Source organism: Anarhichas minor, unplaced genomic scaffold, assembly GCF_050575085.1.
Source record: "Anarhichas minor isolate MPS153535 unplaced genomic scaffold, ASM5057508v1 ptg000028l, whole genome shotgun sequence".
NCBI classification, from domain to species: Eukaryota; Metazoa; Chordata; class Actinopteri; order Perciformes; family Anarhichadidae; genus Anarhichas; species Anarhichas minor.
The window spans coordinates 12,480,984-12,498,424 of record NW_027466474.1 but is presented as its reverse complement, the minus strand read 5'-3'; positions in this window follow the sequence as shown (position 1 = coordinate 12,498,424).

Sequence of the window (17,441 nt, the reverse complement as noted above, 5' to 3'; positions counted from 1 at the left end):
ATTCATTTTTTTCTCTGGGGACAAGAAGAAGACAAAAAGGAAAGAGAAAGAAGAAGAGGAGGGGAAAAGAGGAGGAAGAAGAAATATAAAAAGACAGAAAAAAGAAAGATTAGATGAGAGGAGGAGGAGGAAACGAGGCGGAGAGGGAGAAATAGAGATAAAGATATTCCACAAAGGCCAAGGCACTGTAGATGGATACAAGCTCACCTGCATGCTGTCCATACAGACCTGTCCGTCTACATGTGTATACAGACCTGCATGTTCCTTTGCAGTGCAACACACAGCTCGTCTCAAACAGCAGGAAGCTTCGACGCTTTCATGTGGAGCACAGCCCAAAGTAGAGCAAGATCACAATGTGTGTGTGTGTGTGTGTGTGTGTGTGTGTGTGTGTACGTGCATGTGCGAAACCCAGGCTTTTCCCCCCATGGGACCTGCACAAACACGCTTCCCATCTCTCCTTTGAGTTTCACATTCAAAGGTTCCACTCGTTCACCTGTCAATCATTCTCTCAGCCAATCAAGGCCCTTCATTCTCAGTCTGTTTATAGATCAAGGCTGGTTTAAGCGTATGTATGTGATGTGACTGGAATTTTTACCATGACTAATACTAATACTGTAAATATTCATATATATATATATTTTTTTTAAACACATCACCAGTGGTGTCAATCAGAATCAACACTATTGTGTCAAAACCGTGTGCACCCGCGAAGTCTATCACACTGTTTACGACTGCGGGTCCTTGTTGGTACTAAAAGGATGTCAGAAAATGCAGAAAAAGTCTGGACTGTGAAATAAAAAATAAAAAAGGTCTCAAACGGCAGAAAGGAATGAAGTAAGTTCATGGATGTATGTAGAAAGAAAGAGAAAAAAATATTTTGCAGAGGCACAGATGGAGGTTATAAAGGAAGTAGCTTTGTGTGTGTGTTTGTGTGTGTGTGTGTGCAATATGTGTGCATTTGTGTTATCAAAAGAGACTCAGTGCAGTATGGAGGCATTAACTATTGTGTTATAGGGCTATCGCAACCCAGATATGTCATGCTTAATTTAGTGGCTAAGAGTAAAAGAGAAAAAGGGGGAGAAGAAAGTACAAATTACTGTGAAATGTACAATATATATCTGTAAGTATAAGCACATCACTAAGCAACTGCACTCAAACACATGGGGACACTGAGAAGGAGAGAGAGCTCCAGTTGGAGAGCACGAGGCAGCGGCGGGCAGACGGAGCATCAGGTGACAGCAGGCGTTGTCAGACCTCACCTCTGATTGCCATCTATTATGATGGAACAATAGTTTCCTGTGGGTCATGCTAACGACCTGTGTTTGTCAGCAACAGGGGAAATTAACCGGAGCCATAGGCCTACTTTGTCTGCTTTATGCCAGCAGGGAAATTGACGAAAGCGGAGAGGGCAGCGTGGGAGACGGAGGAATCACTCACACACCTGTTATGTAGTGATAGACAGCTGTCACGGGTCCATACCTGCACTGCGTGGGAACGGTGGGTGAGGTTCTGCCTCCAACAGAGGGCAGCAGAGGGCTTCAGAGCCGCCGTCATCCCTCAGAGGCCGGTTCTAAAAAAGCTCGGCCTCAGATTCACAGAGAACTGTCTAGATCTACATGTCCCCTCACAAATGTCCACTCAACCCTCACTTTGTATTAGATTTTAAATGATTAAACGATGCTGCAGTGTTTGTCACTAAACCAATGACGGCTCCACCTCGGAGCTGCCACGGTGAGATACTTGTTTGTTTTTGTCGACTTTACCTATTTGTTTCCCCAGCTGAAATGCGGTGGGAGTGAGGCTTGAACTGCAGGGCACTGGTAATGGCGGAGTGTGTGTTCTACAGCACGTCTCAGCGAAGAAACTAGCTCGATCTATTCACGCTACATGCAGAGCCGTGGCCTCCAGGCTCGAGTTCCTGCTTCGGTAATGACTCTGTTCCCCTGTGGAATGTAGAACATTGTCTTTCCTCAAATGAGGGAAGCACACAATCACAGAAACACACGGACACACACACACACACACACACACACACACACACACACACACACACACACACACACACACACACACACACACACACACACACACACACACACACACACACACACACACACACACTCCAGTATGCATGAAATTCACAAGGTTGTAAACATATAAAGACAAAATAGTGCACACTTGCATGTAAGTGCACATAAATACACACATACTTGCACCCACACATGCCCACACACACACACACACAGTCTCAGAAACATTGATTGGGCCTCCCTCTCAGGTCTGCTCGCCTCTACCATGATCAATCAGTGAGTTTATAGACCACAATGTGTGGCAGCTTGTATTGCTCTTTCTCCCTCTTCGTTACCGATCAGAGAAAATCCCACTCCAAGCAAGCGCAATGCACATTCATGCAATTTTAATGACTCTTAAATTAACCATCATATTTTTTGCTCTACTCCTTCACTGACTAAATCGCTTAATATGCATCAACACTGGCCTTACTTGTGGGCTTGCCGTGACATTTTTATAATTCCTTTGCATGGGCATTGTGTTTATTTATGTGCGTGTAGGCTTTTTTGGCTGATAAATGGCACAATTAAACAGTGCTCAGACACTCGAGCAGGCGTTTCAGGCTGCTGACAGATTTTTAGTGTCCTCTTCCTTGGCTAACGATGAAAGTAAATAATGTCTTAACGAGGTTGCTGGAGCAGTTGTTTGAGGATTCATTTTATATTTTACATTCGCTTTGAGCAGCAGTGGTTGAACACAACACAAAAGTAAGGTTCACAGCCTAGATTTTATGCTTTGAACATAATTTAGTAGCTTGTTAACAAATTCCTGTACAATTATTACCAAGGTTACAAATGAAAATTGAAACAATTTCTGAATTTTTTTTCAAGATTGTGTGAGCAGTGAACAGACTTATTGCATTATTCATGATGATTTTCGTCTTTCTTTCAGCTAATTTGACCACTCTTTTTGCAGTATTGTTAGGCTTTAGGTGTCTATTTCTGCCCATTTTATATTTGCAGAACAGGATGGGTCAAATAAGACATTAATATTTGTTAAGCTGCAGTTTGCAGGGTACCATGGAACTCGAATCTTCCGACTTCCTGTATGTATTATTCAAGGAGCCCTATTGGCTGCTGTGGGTTTTGTGATGAAAGCAGCCTGACGCAATGCACGGCAACAGTGTTTTACAGTATTGTTTTACAAACTATTGTAAGGCAGAGTTAGAACAAGGGAGAGTATTAGCCAAGCCCTGGAAGGAGGGTAGCTTTATGAGCCCTCTGAGGCCGGCTAAGGAGCGCCTGGGCTCCTGTGCAGTTAAGCAATGGGCTCCGGCGTTACAAGCTGCCCCTACATTTACAGAATGCCCTTGGACGGAGGATGTGTGCGAGAGAGAAAGTGTGGGGCATGCATGCTCATGGGCTAATGAGTGCATGTGTTAATGCCTGTGTGTGTGTTTGTGCGCACATGTGAGTGTGCGCGGACGAGATGTTGTTGGGTTGAGTCAGTCTCCAGAGGGAAGGAGAAGGACAAATGCTCCTTAAAAATAGCCCCTGGGCAGCTGGTGTACACAGTCTATCAGCAGTCCGTCCCTGGGGCCAAGCAGGGAGGAAGGGAGGGGGGAGAGAGAGAGGGAGAGAGAGAGAGAGAGAGAGAGAGAGACAGAAGATGGATGTAAAAGAGAGTGAGAGAGATGTAGAAAAATAGGGTAGAATATCTTTGGAATGGAAAGAGAATGAAAAAATAGTTATAGATATATATATGGATAAAAAAAATAACCCTGCTCTGAAGAAAGAAAGAAGATAGTAAAAAAAAGAGAAGAGGGAACCAAAAGTCAAAGAAAAAAGGAGAACAAACTGAGATAGTCAGCGAAAGAGAGAAGGCAAAAGATGGAGAGTGCCTCCGAGTCCCAGTTGTGAATGCTCTGGAGGTCACAGTGGAGGGATAGGGTTTTAGAGAGAGCAGCCATGTCCCCAGACGTCTTCGGTTACTAATATACCAGTGTGTGCTTCGCTAAATCGCTCCCAGTCGGCAGGAGTGGAGATCCTTGAGACCCACTGAGACCCTTTATGGAAATAACTCTACCCCATTTGCTCTCAATAACTTGCTGTAACATTGCATGTGTGTGTGTGCACGTGTGTGCAGGAGGGGGGGGGTTGTGTATATTTCAATTGAAGGTGCTCATTGAGCATTTCTGTGTGTAGTTTTAATGGACATGCACATAATGGATAGATGGTTTTTACAACTGTTCAATCTACTGGGAGCAACAAAATCATCAAGCTATTAGATATTTATGGTGCTGGAACGCTCAGATTTTAAGGCTACGGAGTGTGCTTTTTTTTTGTGATCCTGGAGTGATCTCAGAAGTGGCATTAACACATACCAGAAAAAAAATTAGATTAAACCCAGACATAAGAGAAGACTCTCAAAAGAAATATCAGGTAGAATATAGTTTGCAGCATGCGGCTGGCAAGGTTTGTGTGTGTATTTCAACTTTAAATGAGAAATAAAGAGCTGGAAGTCATTCTATGGTTGCCTGAAGGATCCCACACTCTCGCAGTATCATCAACACACCAATTAGAGCCACAGACTGGGGAAGGATCAATGCAGTTCTTAGTGTGTGTGTGTGTGTGGGTGGCGTGTGTGCAAGTGTAGATGTATTTCGTTAGTTCCTCCACTGAGCTAATTGAGCTGTTTTTCCTCAACAGTTGGGAGCTCTTAGGCTGCGGACAGATGCCCTTGGGCACAAGGTGTGTGTGTGTGTGTGTGTGTGTGTGTGTCAGTTTGTGTGCATCTGTGTGTTTGCCACTGCAAGCATGTGTTCCATCCTGCCACAGTACGATTGCGAGAGTTTGTCGGTGAATGCCAAAATGGAGACTTGTGTGTGATGTGATGTGATGTGTGTGTGGATTGGCATGCAGGCCGCTTGATCTGTCAGTGGCGTATTTAGCGGTCTCCGGGCGTCATTAGTACCCTGACTGTCACACCGGTCCGTCTTAGTTGAGCTCTTTATAAAGCTTTGTTTAGAATACCCCGGCCACATGTGCTCCGCTGCGACTGATGAGCCCTGAGCGGGTGCTGATGGAGGGTGTGTGCGCGTGTGTGTGCGTGGAAGCGGGGTGGTGACGGAGCAGAGCCGTCCTGACAGAGATGTTACCCAGCAGCAGGATCCTGTGCCCCCCCCACACACACACACACACACACACACACACACAAACACACACACACACACCACCATCACCTACCCAAACAGCCTCGCTCTTAATGTCATCGCTCGGGTCATGTTTAACTTGAGAGAAGAGGATATACTTTGTTTATATCACGGAAAGGACAGTTGACCATTCCTTACATACAGGAAATGCAGCATACTGTAGAGGACAACAATGGTAAAGCTACACCGCAGCAGTGATGGAAAGTAAGCGAGTAGCTCTAGCAAACACTGTGCTTAAGTGCAGTTTGAGTGACATGTATTTTACTTGACTATTTCTATTTGATACTCCACCACATTTTAAAGGGGAACTTTTTATCCCACTCCAATTATTTTTGACAGCTGTAGCTGCTTTGCAGATTAAGATTGTGTGTATAAAAACACGTGATTAGCTGCATTAGCCTATTATGGCTTAAACTATCCAACATCATGCAAAGTTAAAATTAGCCCACCTTGGGGCGCCCTGGTATCCCACTGGGTAGAGCACGAACCATTAAGACTGAGTCGTTACGGCAGCCGCCTAGGTTTGAGTCTGGCCAAGAGCCTTTTGCTGCGTGTCATCCTCTTTCCCGTCTGTCTCTCACACTTGCAAATAAAGAAGATATACTGAAAAAATAATGGTAAAAATGTTCTTTCCCCAACTTGACCAGCAAGTAAGGACAAGAGCCGCAGTCTTCCAACAGCATCTGAAACCGCCTCTATACCACCTATTTTGAATAAGGGGTGCTGTGACAATTTTTGTCCTTTTCTAAAACAGGAAAACAGTCCAACATGTTCTGCAACGATTGGCCAGGTGTGTTGAAGTGTACGAGTAAAGCCAGGGTTTTACTGTAACTTCTGTCCCAAACAACGGCTTCCATCACTTTTACAGGAGAGATTGTACACCGGTAGCCCTATTTGTATGATTTATTACGTTGAAACTACACAGACACAAAAAAACTGTTCTTGGGAATTGAGGCAAAAGATGATCCAGCCAGGAGGAGGCTGTGATAAGATAAGTAGAAATGAGATGAGATGAGATGGAACGAGCTGTTTTTGATCCCCAGAGGGGAAATTCAAGCGTTGAAGCAGCACAAGGACAGACAAAAACTGCAGATAAATAAAACAAGGTACGACATTAATGATTAGAATTACATAAAATAAAAGTAGAGGTAAAAATAGAAACTATAAGAGCAATTAAAGTCAAAAGTACGAGGCATACAGTACCCATGACCACTCACTTAAACCAAAAGTGCAGTGCTGTCTCAAATGAAGCGACAGTGTGTTTAATAGCAGCAAAGTCAGCAAACCATAGTACACGTAAGAGTAAAAACATCTAGAACTCTAATTAGAAGCTGGATTTGTTTTGTTGTTGACAATCAATGCCTAAAAAATGTATTTGTTGGGCACAATTGTCAGCGGGGGATTAATCCACATTTGGTGAGTATTTCAAGCAGCAGGACGGTGTTCGTAGACTGACTCAAAATAAACTACAGTGCCCAGGTTCAGAGTGAAGGAGCATGTCACCCGGTGCAACAGTGTTGCTCCCTGATTAGTTTTTGATAATGTTTGGTCAACATTGGAGGCCCACGGCACAGAGGAATAAGACACATCAGGCTTTGGCTACATAAGCAAATGTGTGAGCAGGATCAATTCATTGTTCATTTGGTTTGTTTCATGGGATTTGTTGACCATAAGAAGAATATAGAGTACAAAGCTTTCATTTAAAACGATGCGAAGCACGTTAATGCACCAGTAATCATAATTTGGTGAGGTATATAACGTAGGCCATTCTGCATTAAGAGTACTTTTCTTTTTAATACTTCAGGACTTTTTGCTGCAAGTATATCTTTTACTTGTGATTGAGTGCTTTTACATTGTTATATTATTACTTTTACTTCAGCAAATTATCTGAATAGCCCCTCAACACTGTAATGTGAATTTCTATATGACAGGCTGTTTGGAATTAAAGCTCTCGCACATTCCTTTTTTTTTTTTTATATCTGCAATAATATGTAATAGATGTAAGCACCCGTGAAATCAACAAGTGTTCAGTGTTGTTTTCAAGGAAACTTCCCTGCAGCATCTAGCTGGTGCTGGTCGTCTCTCTTCACCACGGCAGCTGCCTGTGATGGTTCTCTCTCATTCATTTTCAAACAGCTACACACACACACACACACACAATCAGACCCACGCACATTTGCACACCCACTCTTGCAACTCGCGCACCTCCACATTTGCACGCTTGCACACACACACGTTCACACACTTGAACACGCTTGTTCTTTTTTCTCCTTTTCCTTTTTTGACAACACAACTTCCAGCTTAACTTCCAGCAGAAGTCTCAGTCCTTCAGTGGGAGTCGTTACTTTGAGCAGGAATGCAGTCTAACTTTCTAATATGAGACTAGTCACTGAGTCTCTCTCTCCTGGGACCCTTGCTATATAACTTATACTCACTTTACAGGACTTCCATATCAGTGGAAGGCATCTCTCTCTGTGAAAAGCGCCGGGGTATAGTTGGGATAAAGCTATTTGATGTTTTGTAGAGAACGCATCTGAGGTAATGGATACTGTGTGAAAGGCTATGGCTGCGTGAGTGAAGTGACAAAGTTAGTTCGGGCCTTACAGATCTTTAAATCCCTCTGGATCACTCAAAATGCCCCTTACACTCGCCCCTCCACTGATTGTGCGTGTTTGTGTGTGGGTGTGTGTATGTGTGTATGTATGTGTGTGTGTGTCAGATGATTGGTACCTGGGCTAACAGAGAGGAGTCCCTCAGGTCCTTCTGTGGAGGTTCTCAGGTCTGGTCAGTTAACCTCCATCTCTCTCTTTGATCGCTGTGGCTCAGACGACCCTCAGGGAAAACACAACACACTCAAACCTCAGTCTTTCAGCAGATACACTCACACACACACACACACACACACACACACACACACACACACACACACACTTATCCACAGCAGACAAGCGGATTGACACATACAGACAAGAAAAACTTTGCACATATGCCAATGCATACACCTCCTCATCCACAGATCCGCACACTCTCCCACACAGTCAGACCGAGGGGTAATGCTATACAGCCAGTGTCAGTGAGAGCAGGGTACTTATGGTGCTATTACACTCCCATTACCTCTACTCTCATGTGCAATCAGGGAGAGGTGATGGCCTGCGCTCTGGCAACACACACCCTGTTTCCCCTTCTGACAGCGCTGTGGACAGAAGCCCGAGACACAGGGCTCCGGGATCGTAACTGGGATGAGGCGAGGAGATTTGATCTGAAGGGTGTCTGTCGCATATGGTAGGTAGAGGAGAAGAAATGCGTTGCGTAGCAGCGAGGCTAACAGGGAGGAAGCTCACACTCCGATTTGCAGATGATGATGATGATGATGGATATGCAGAGTTTCAGGTGTTTGTGAGTCGATTTTAATGAAACGTATGGAAAGAAAACATCCTTCCCCCGCCCCCCATTTTCTACCTCTGTTTTTTGTGCCCTCTCTCTCTCTCGCTCTCTCTCTCACACACTCTCTCTCTCTCTCTCTCTCTCTCAGCTGGCCCTAGATAGTTTTGCTCTTCCCCCCATCTCCTCTGGGACCCCTTCTCTGTGTCGTTAATCAGAGATTCTCAGCTAGGCTTCTCTCTCTCTCTCTCTCTTCTTCTCTCTCCCTTTTTCTTTCTTTTCAACCAACACACACACACATGCCGCGTGCACACACACACACACACACACACACACACACACACACACACACAGTCTTACAGTCTCTCACCCCTCCTCCCCCATGCATCCTCAGCCCCATCCATCATAAAACGGCAGTGGGAAGGTGGGGTTGTGTGTAAGTGTAAAGTGCGAGTGCGTGAAAGTGTGCACGCCGGGATCCGTGTGTGCGTCTGTGTGTGTGTGTGTGTCGGCACACATCTTCCATGTCTTCTCAGCAAAAATGAATTGAGACTTTACAAGAAGAAAGCAATTAGGCCAGGGCTTTGGCCTATCATTCACCAGCTAATGTATCAGAGGCGGAGTGAATATTATTAACGGACAAGGAGGGTAAGGCTCTGTGGATTTTACAGCCACAAGGTAGGACAAGAAAAGACTAATGATTGTGATGGAGTAACCCTGAGTTGAAGGGTTTTAATCACTTGTAGGCTTTGCGGCTTCGCAGTTGACACGCTCTTTATGATAACTGCACGGCCTCCAGCTCTCAGTCTCTGCCATCCACTGAACACTGGTAGGAAAGAATCCAATGAGCCATTATCGAACATGGACAAGGATGGCTGAGTACAATGCAACAAGATTACTCATTCATCGCGGTGTGTGAGCGAGGGCCACGGGGCCGTGGAGGCAGACACAAAACAAATCGCGAAGTCGGAAAAATGGAAAGTATGATAAACAGAGGACAAAGAGACAAATTACGGGGGGGGAGGTAGGAGGAAGAGGGCGCTGGGACAAAAGTGCAAAGGAGAGAGGGGTGAGCGAGGTGGAGCATTGATGGACAGAGTGAAGAAGGAGCAGACAGAGGAGAGAGGAGGTGAAGGAGCAGCGTTGGGTCAGTGATGCATAGAGACAAACCATTTGCACCTCGGCAGCAACTGAGCAGAGTGCTCTTGACTTCAGTGTGTGTGTGTGTGTGTGTGAAAGTAAGAGAGGATGTGTGTGACATGGGTCGGGGGGAAACTGGGGTCAGATCTACAATAGGTCACACTATAACGGTGTCTTTTTTTTTTTTAAACAGCATTTTTGTTTCACATCTGTACAGCGCTCATAAATGTCATGCATTTTAAAAAGTCATGTCTCAAACGATAACCTTCCTCTTTTCGATTTAAAGCAACATTTCGGGCTCTCTTGTTACATTTGTTGACATCACTCAGCTCTTAACAGCAAATGTGATATGATAACTCAATCAGGCAAGACGCTAAATATTGAGATAAGCCCGTAGTGACCCTGAAGAAAAATACGAGGCCAATCTGTTCCAGCCTGTTTCTGTGTTACAGTCACAATTACTGGAGATTACAGCTAAATTGCTTCCACATGGGCTCAATGAAAACTTTACAATCTCTCCCACAATACAAGATGAGGTGACTTTGTTTGGACTTAAACCAACAGAGGAAAGAGGAGAGGGGGTGAAAGAAGTAAAGGAGAGAGAGCAAAGGGGGAGAGATTTGAGGGATAGGTGGAGAACTTTTCTAAAGAGCTTATTTTTGAACCATCATACAACCACTGTTTTCTCTCCCAAGAAATTCTGTTCCAGAATCTGTCAAATTGGAAACAAATGTTGTGGGCGAGACCGCACGAGAATAAAAAACATTCTTGTTGTTTCACAATCACCACCAGAAAAGAGCTGGCTCAGAGGAGGAATAAAAGAATGAGCAAGCAAAGACAAAAATCAAAATCAGCTTCAACATCACAGAAAGCAGAAGAATGTTCTAAGATGGACCCTTTATGAATATATTTGCTTTTGAAAGACAGGCAGGCATAGCAAGTGACTGTACGAAAGCTATTTGGGGGGTCAAAATTGTGGTTATCCATTTGTTTCTTTTTGCTGAAGGGATTTCTGCAAGAGTGGGGGGTGGGGGGTCTTCAAACTTTTTTCTCATTTCACAATTATATTTATTTTCAATCATCCCTCGAGAGATTTACTGTAGATTACAAAAGTTCCATGGCTTTTGTGTGTGGCCACATGCAGAGGACAACAATCCTGTGTGTCCTTTCGTTCATACGACTACACTTTTACCATAAGAACACAACGCTAAAACCCAGTTTCCAAAGCAGTTCAGCAAACATCTCACGGGCCGACATGGCCGTCCGTCCGCATCATCAAAGGTCCAGCACACCACTGCATTTAAAGGAGAATTAGTCAACAAGCACCAGCTGTGCCAATCAACTCACCTGGCACTGCTCTGATGAGCCATCCTCACACCTCTCTCTCCTGCAGCTGAATGTCAATTAACCATGCTCACCTCCACACAGAGATATCTGCTGTTATCGAAACCGCCCACTACATACTATGCTGTATGAAACTGTTGAATCAATGTATTTTGCAGAAGGTTAGGACAGGCTTAGCTTTTAAACGAGCTCTCACAGCACACAACAAACTCATATAGCTATTGCAATATTACTACTACAATTACTACTATAACTACAACTTATTGAGCTTTGACCTGTGATTTTTTTTCCTTATAAGAAACTACATGGTTTAGCTTTCACACCCCATCAACAATTTATTTCAACAAGAAATAAGACAAACAAGATCATCCATGAGGGGAGACTGTTGGACTACATCAAACGTGCCTCAACAAAATTGTACAGCAACACAATAGTGGAATGATATACAAATATAGAAGAGCGTATTAGTTTTAGTCAGTTTAAAACTAATGTTAAAAGAGGGTCATGTTGTCTCAACAAGTGTCTCTCTGCCCTGTCAGAGGCTGCCGTCCCCTCGCCACTGCCTGCTGCTCTGTAGCTGCTCTGTGAGCTTGACTGGTCCGCTTGCTAGCTAGCATTGATGCTAGCTTGCCGTCACACCAGTTTTTTGGCTTTGTGGAGCTTCCACGGTTGTTCTGACCATAGACTGTACCGTTATAACACTTTGCATTGTGGGACACGGTATGCGAGGTAAACTGTATCATGGAGATTTTCTCCAAATCAGTATGACGTCAGGGTATTTTTGACGTACTGCAGATTTTGCATTTGTTGGCATACTGCATACTACGTGCTACATTTTGACAGAAATACAAAGTTCTGGTAAGATCCCTTCTTTTTAACTCCACACCCCCAGTGACATAACTTGAGGCATTTTATCAGACATTGTGCCGCTCCCTCCGGAGCCACACAAGGCTTTAAGCCCCGATCAGACAGAGCGCTTTTTAGTAGCCTGGGGAGACCTTTTGTACAATTTCTTTTGATGAGAGTCAAGCATTTTACATGCTGCTTTTGCTTTGCTGAGTGCCTCACGTTTTTTAGGTCTGGAGGCAATTTATTGTACTTGAGATTTTGGGTATAGTATGTTATCATTAATTCTAACTGCACTGTGTAACTATTAGGGAGCATAACGTTAGCAAATTGTTAATGCTAAATCTGTGAAAATGAAAAAAAAATGCTGCTCTTTGTCAATGGTAAAATTAATTATACAAATGTAGTACTTTTACATTATTTTGAGATATCCGGGTAGTTTGCTCCAATTTCCCCCTTACTCAAAGGGATAATTTGTGTACAGTGCCTGAGTCAGTGAAAGGAAGGGGCCGATTTTTCTAAGTAAAGTAAATTCTAGTTTTTTTCCACTTTTCCTCCATAAAGTGGACTTGTTGAAATGTCCTCTTTGTCCACAGCAGCTCGTTGGTAAAACAATCCAGGGTAAAGTCAGAGCATGTGGTCGTTAACTCAGGCTGGCATACCTGTCTTGCTTTTATAGGTGGCAAAAGCTACTAATCCTTCAGTCCCGTATTTACTTAGTCCAAGTTATGCTTTCCTGGACCCTAGCTATGCATCTCTCCTGCTCCCTGCTTATATATTCTTGGCCCTTGATGTATTCCTGGCTCAGGAAACAACTTTTAGTGCCCCGCAAGGGCTGAGCAAGAATTGACAGTGTGTGCCAGAGTGAGAGCGAGAGGTAGGGGGCCTGTTTTAGTTCCACTGTGTTTGTAAGGTCACTCAGAGTACATCTGTATGGAGTGGGAACCCACTCGCTTTCACTGTCACAACCACTCACAACAGCCATCTGTAATGCTGTTATGTGGAGCACTGTGTCCCTTTGTCCCTTACACACACAGACACACACAGGCAACCGCGCGGTCACTCACACACCCTCACAGGTATAAGGGCACACGCACACACACACCCGCGCGGTGTCACCGTTCACGCCGACAACAAATGAACCGGCCCAAACGTACATTAGCATAATGCTAGGTTCTAATTGCTAGAGCATGTGTTTCTAATGAAAAAGTTGTTTTAGGGTTTTATTCCGCTCGGCTGTCAAACAATTCGCCCGTGTTTTGAAATATAATTGTGGGGACCGTAAGACTTTCGAAACCGAACCAAAACATTGCCCTGATCCTGGTTTCTAATGTTTCTAATTTGTTAAAATATGCTGAGTGAATGACAAAAGTAGAAGTCCGACCTGCCAAGAAAAACATATCAGAGGCAGGGCCATGTGGAAATACAGAGTCTCTTTTAGAAACATGATCAATGTAACCTTTGTTACAGGAAGGAGAGGGAGAGAGAGGAGAGGAGAAGGGGGGAGGAGAACGGGAGGCATGGAGACAACGTACAGAGACAGTGGGTTCATGTTTGTGTACATGTTTATTTATCACTATATCCACGGCGCAGATACGGTAAAAACACACAGAATTCAAGTGGACAGTTTCGTTCCGCTTATGCATGCGGCACACACTGATGTATATGCATTGTTGTGGTGGTGGGGCGAATGTGTTACAGAGTTATTTTCACAAACTGTCAAATGCCGAGGGGAAGAAGTGAAGGATTTAATCATTTACAGATGGGAAGTATATCTTTTACTTCTCATTTATGCTCATTCTCTCTCAGGCTGGACTGAGGAGGATGTGTGCCCCCCCTCTTCATCCCACACACTTCCAACCCAAAACTAACATACAGTCTGGAAGTGGGCTGAGGGTGTGTGTGTATGTAAGTGTGTGTGTGTGTGTGTGTGTGTGTGTGTGTGTGTGTGAGTGCGTGTGTGTGTGTTGGTAAGAGGGAGAAATTCATATGGTTGCAGAGCATCTCTTTTTTTTTCTTCCCCCCTCACTGCTCTCCGCTTCTCTCTCTCTCCCTCTGTCTCCCCTTCCCTCCCCACGTATCTGTTTCTCCGAAGAATAACATACAAACCCTCTGTGAAAGGATTCATGGTTTATTAAACCAGAGGTCCTTTTCCTGTTTCAACACTGAGAAGAAAAAATAAATACTGCAGTTTGTTTTCTCTCCCTCTTGGTCCTCTATCTCTCTCTCTCTATCTATTTTCATACAAAATTTTTTTCCGATCAACGTAGTCGTGTCCGTCAATCTTTCCACTTTGTTTTTAGTATATTTTCCCCCCCTGAACTTTCCATACTCTTAACGTTGTGTCTACTTCCAGTCTTTTTTTTTTTTCATAGCTTGGACACCAATCAGCCACACAGCCCATTAAAGCAGAGTGTGTGACCGCTGAATGGGTCCCACTACTTTGTGTGTGTATGTTTGGAGGAGGGCAGACTAGGATAACTCAGGGTAATGTATTGTCCTGGGCGTGCACCCTGACAGTTCCTCCTGCCGGTGCCTGGTCATTCATTACTGCTAATTTGACATGTTTACGGACCCCCCTCCTAACATTACATACTTAAGGCAATCGACTGACCTTAAATGGAAACACCTACAGCCGCACGGCATGTCAATACCAGATGAGGATGTTTGTGTCTGTGTTCTGTGTTTTTTTTTGTGTGTGTGTGTGTGTGTGTGTGTGTGTGCTGCTCTCATGTGCGTACGTACCTGCGAAGCAGTGCATCAATACTGAGTTAGCGGTTAATCTGGAGGAGCAGGTGAGCTATGCCTGCAGAGGCGGTTTCCAGCATTATCTGAGTAAGTGTGTGTAATGTGGCCAAGAGGTGAACAATTCAGAATAATGCAGGAAGTGTGTGTGTGTGTGTGTGTGTGAAACCAGGTGGCGTGAGGAGGCCAAGAGAGATTAGACCTTTAAGAGCCAATATTTGTTTTGATTTCAATCACGGCTTGGCTAATTCCCCCCTCCCTCTGTTTGTGTTTTTACATATTCAGCACTTAAATACAGTGTTGTGTCATTAAACGGCCAATCTTGCATTGTCTCTCACTGATACACAACATTAATCGCCAATTAGCTTGTCCTGCGACCGGCCACCTCTCTCATTAGAATATGATCGAATATAATGGTACTTAATGATGCTTAGGAAACGTAATTAAACGACTGAGCTGTAGAACATGTGGAGGAACCGCGGTGCATCAATCAAAGACGACCCTGTCAATCCAGCGCGCGTCATGAGCGTGCGGAGAGTAAAGGCAGAGGGGGGAAGGGGGGGGTGAGTGCGTGTGCAGAAAACCACTGGCCTCTATCGTGACCTCATTAGGGAGAAATGAAGGGTGGACGTGTCCCCATCACAAGATACCACTGGTGCTTCAAAGTGTGAATGACATTAATATGGGACTGTCTGTGCCTCTGTCTGAATGTCAGTCGGTCTATCTGGTTGCACTGGAACAGATGAGGGGGGGGGGGGGGATCTCTCTGAGGTATCTGCTTCTGGCTCTAATTAGCATGTGAATAAATGGAATAAATAATCTATATTATTTATGGTTTTGCTTTTATCATTAATCAACATAACAAAAAGCTTTTCTAATGTGCTCGCTGCAGTTGCCACTGTACTGTCAGATGAGGGGAGGATGGAATGGGAGGGAGAGAGAGAGAGAGGGGGGGGGGGCAAATAGCTTATCTTTTGTGTTTTTTTTCATTTCAGTAGAACAATAAAGATAAGTGTTCTACATGCTTGCTTAACACAAGCAGTTTGCCGGCCTCCTCCCCTTCTACCTCTCTCTCTCTCTCTCTCTCTCTCTCTCTCTCTCCCTCTCTGCCGGCAGTGGTGAAATCCATCTCTCTATCGCTATCTCTCTAACATCCATTACATACCCCAGCCCCTCACCTCCCTGCTCATTAGGCCAACGCACAGTAAATTAGCAGCAGCAATTACAGGGAATATAAAGCACGGGCTCTGCCGGGCTCCCTCTGACAGGTACCACACAGATCATAGACAGACACCCACAGTCGTCGGGATAATTACTGTGGGAAACGACCACACACCCTCGCCAGCGAGAGCGCAAACCTGAATGTGAGTGCACACTCGTTCCAGGGTACGCATGCACTCAAAATATGCTTCGTCTTGCTGGCAGGCGTTTTCACTCGTACAGAAAGTGTGCACCTGCAAACACACACAGACACACACATTATACACACATTATAAGCAAGGCCTGGAATGGAACTTCCCATTGCCGCTCTTCATCTCTCTATGATGTCCATTGTGACTACTTTCCAACGTAGAATATTATTAATATTCATCCCTCCTCTCCTTGTCTTTTGCTCACTGTCTAGGTCTGCCTCCATATTGAACAGCCCCCCCCCCCTTCTCACTTCCTCTCTCCTCTCCGTTTCTTTCCTTTCCTTTCTTTAGGCGGGATCCCCATGGGGACTCCTGTTTTTCTTTCAAACACGCCTCTCCGCTCTTCCTCCCTTCATGTGTCCATGCAGGGAGGAGAATGAGAAATGGGAGGAGGAGGAGAGCGAGATAGTGAGGAATATGTGCATTAATATATTTCATTAGGATACTAGTAGCATAGAAGCTCCTGAGCAGCACCTCTCTTGATGTGTGAAGGCTCCGTCTTCTGTATCCAGAGGAGTAGGTCCGTAGTTCTCCGTAGGAATAGTGTCCAATGTTATGTCTCCAGAGGCCTGCCGGCTCCACGCTGCCCTCGGCCTCCCACTCCTACTGTCCTCCTCCCACACTGACCAGTCTATCTGGGCCCGAAAAAAGCTGCTGGAAACAAAGAGCAAAATGGGTCCACCTTTTGTCTGTGCGCACTTATGATTTATGAGTGTGCATGTGTGTGTGTTGCATTGCAAGCCGCATTTGGGGAAAGCGGAATCCCTGGAGCCGCGGGGTGCAGCAACATGGCAGCGGTGCTCGGCTCGCTAATCAAAAACATTAGGCTCCAGGACTCATTTTCTCCAGCACTGAGTGTGTACCCTCCATAATTCAATATCCCACCTCTTACTGCTAAACCGTGCACACTACAACCCACTTTGCTGTTTGTCAGCAAACTATCAACTCTGTTATTAGATATGTGGGAGAAAAAGCCCTGTGCAGTTACAAACCTTTGGGCAATTAAGGAGGCAAACGCACACAAGCGCACACGGTGTTTACGAGTTCTTATTTCATCAGTACTTCCAGGTCGTCTCGCCCCCCCCCCCCCTCCCCTCGGTGTTGCGGAAGCCTCCAGTTACCGTGGAGACCCTGGAACACTTTGAGGTCAGCAGAATCCTGGGATCCGCTCTTTTCACAAGCTAATCCAATCGCAGGCCCCTAAATTAGATATGCAAAAAATAAAAAATAAATTAATTTTCTGCTGATGACCGGGTATGCAAATGATGACTCAATTATGGTGGGCTGGTGCGTTCGCAATTAATAACCTCGGAATCATCATTAACTAATATGTTTAGGAGGAAACTTGTCAG